Source organism: Pongo abelii, chromosome 2 (genome assembly GCF_028885655.2).
Source record: "Pongo abelii isolate AG06213 chromosome 2, NHGRI_mPonAbe1-v2.0_pri, whole genome shotgun sequence".
Classification (NCBI taxonomy): Eukaryota; Metazoa; Chordata; class Mammalia; order Primates; family Hominidae; genus Pongo; species Pongo abelii.
The window spans coordinates 161,395,883-161,399,370 of NC_085928.1; positions in this window are offsets into that span (position 1 = coordinate 161,395,883).

The following is a 3,488-nucleotide window of genomic DNA, read 5'->3' on the forward strand; positions in this document are numbered from 1 at the left end:
GGACCCAGATTCATAAAGCAAGTCCTTAGAGACCTACAAAGAGACTTAGACTCCCACACAATAATAATGGGAGACTTTAACACCCTACCGTCAACATTAGACAGATCAATGAGACAGGAAGTTAACAAGGATATCCAGGAATTGAACTCAGCTCTGCACCAAGCGGACCTAATAGACATCTACAGAACTCTCCACCCCAAATCAACAGAATATACATTCTTCTCAGCACCACATCACACTTATTCCAAAATTGACCACATAGTTGGAAGTAAAGCACTCCTCAGCAAATGTAAAAGAACAAAAATTACAACAAACTGTCTCTCAGACCACAGTGCAATCAAACTAGAACTCAGGATTAAGAAACTCACTCAAAATGGCTCAACTACGTGGAAACTGAACAACCTGCTCCTGAATGACTACTGGATACATAACAAAATGAAGGCAGAAATAAAGATGTTCTTTGAAACCAATGAGAACAAAGACACAACATAACAGAATCTCTGGGACACATTTAAAGCAGTGTGTAGAGGGAAATTTATAGCACTAAATGCCCACAAGAGAAAGCAGGAAAGATCTAAAATTGAATCCCTAACATCACAATTAAAAGAACTAGAGAAGCAAGAGCAAACACATTCAAAAGCTAGCAGAAGGCAAGAAATAACTAAGATCAGAGCAGAACTGAAGGAGATAGACAGAAAACGCCCTTCAAAAAAATCAATGAATCCAGGAGCTGTTTTTTTCTAAAAGATCAACAAAATTGATAGACTGCTAGCAAGACTAATAAAAAAGAAAAGAGAGGAGAATCAAATAGATGCAATAGTATTCTTCTTTAAGTGATAGACTATATTGTTATAACTAAATAATTCAGAGAAGCCTGAAATATAGGTGAATAAAAATAAATGTTTAAATAATTCAATTTTGATAGACTTTGGAGTTAATACTTATGCACTAAAGAGGTCCAATATATACCTTTAATGATACATATGATAGATATACTTATGACATTTACTTATGTCAGTATAATTATATATATACTTATATCATTAAAAGTATATATTGGACCTCTGATATGAGTGTATCCTATTACTAAAAATTACTTCCCATAAGTACCAATCCTGTACTTACTATTTACTATGTCCTGACACATCAGAGAGAAAATCTCTAGTAGTCCTTGTATCTCTGAAGAATTTTCAGGTGATCAGCTGTAATGTGGCAGGGTCTCTCTCAGCCTGTCAGGTTGCAGCAGGCGAAGTCCAACATTTGTATTTGATGTTCTCTGCCACCCTAGGAAGGCTAAATTATTCATGTGAATTAGTCCTAAAGATTTAACACTGAAACACATGAACACAGTCACTATATGTATTAGTCAAGGTTCTCTAAAGGAATAGAACCAACAGGAGATAGATAGATAGATAGATAGATAGATAGATATACACATCTATATAACTATATATAGATATCTATCATACATTATATTTATATATCCATATCTATATATACATCTATATATCTATATACATCTATATATCTATATCTATATATCTATTATCTATTGTATTATATATATAACATATGGATAGATACACATATTTATATATAGTTATATACATTTCTATATATAATTTATTATATACATATATAATATATAAAGATAATATATAAATTTATGTTATATACACACAGATTTATATATATTTATAATATACAAATTTATATATAATTTATTATATATACATATAATTATTATACACATATAATATATTAATATATACAATATATAAATTTATATATTGTATATATTTATATATTGTATATTTATAATATATAAATATGTGTGTATCTATCCATATATTAGCATGTATATATGTGTGTGTGTGTATATATATATATAAAGTGTAAATTGGCCCATGCAATTATTTAGGCAAAGAAGTCCCACAGTATGCTGTATATACTGTGGAGAACCAGAACCAGGAAAGTTAATGTTCTATAAAACCAGTCTGAGTCTGAAGACCTGAGAACTGGGAGAAGGGAGGTGGTGTCTGGTGTGAGTGTCAGAGTCTAAAGGCATAGGAACTAGGAGCTCTGATATCCAAGGGCAGGAGAAGATGGATGTCTGTTGTGGTTTGTTAAGTGAAGAAGAATTTAAATTAGGTTTGGTGTAGTCAGGTGCAGCACAATGAGGACATTTAGACTACAATTACTTGCAGATTCCAGAAAGAGGAGTGTAAAATGCCTTGCAGAGCCAATGGAAAGGGTGAGGCAGTCAAGGACACTGTCTCTCACACAGCAGGTGAAAAGCAAGTGAGAGATGGACGGACCTATGGGTAAAACCCTTTATTGGGGTTCAGGATTACCTAGATGGGTTTTCCACAACAGAGTTGGATTGGTTAATTTGAAGGAAGCATGAGTTTAAGTGTGAGAACTTGGGTTACATGATTGTGTTTACCAGACTTAAAGCAGAAATAAGGCAGCAAATGGGACCACATCTATGTAGAAACAGAAACTGGGTGGAGACTGTCTCAAAATATGTAGGACATTTGTGACAAGCTGGGGACGGACCAAGAAGGTGGTGCTGAGGCAGCACTAATATGAATTAGAGTTACAACAATGTCCCAGCCCAAGAATAGAGTGAATTTACCTTTCCTTCACATTTTTGTTCTGTTCAGTCCATCAATGGATTGGATTCTGCCCACCCACACTGGGGAAGGTGATTCTTTATTCACTCTACCAGTTCAAATGCTGATCTTTTCCAGAAACACTCTCAAAGACATACCCAGAAATACTTTTTTACAAGCTATTTATTGTTTACGAGCATCCCTTAGCTCAGTCAAATTGACACATAAAGTTCATCATCATACTATGTAATCCTCTAAGAAAACAGATAATTGCACTGAGCTTCCAGGCTTAGTCTACAGAAAAATTCTAGTTTGATGCTTAATAGAACTCGGACAAGTCCCCTCATGCCTTGTTTTTTAATCCAAAACTTGTTCCACCACAAGAAAGTTTTGTTAACATGGTTAATAATCCATGATAATGGCATTAACCTGGATTTGGACTTAATATCAGCAAACTTAAAAAAAAAAACTGTTCTTAATATATGTTGCAACCACCACCCAATCACAAAAATTTACTTCATGACTTATTCGGTGCTTTCATTTAGGTTTCATTTAGGTTTAAGTCTCAATAATAAAGTTGTTTTGGGCTGATGATGGTATCACAGGGTGAAGAAACACTGTAAGAGTATTACATTGCATGATAACAATGCACGCACACCCTCATGAATTATGACATCTGTTCCAGTCTGTGTGCTTGCAAAACAAGTTACTACTGACACTGTAACATTTGAATTGAAAATTAGCTTCATGTTGTTAAGATGATCATATCACCTGAGAGAGTTCCCAAGTCTACATTTGCTCTACTAGTTACTATTCAGTGTTTATGAAAAATTTTAATCTCAGTACTGTGAAGAAGCTGGAAAAAGGGATATT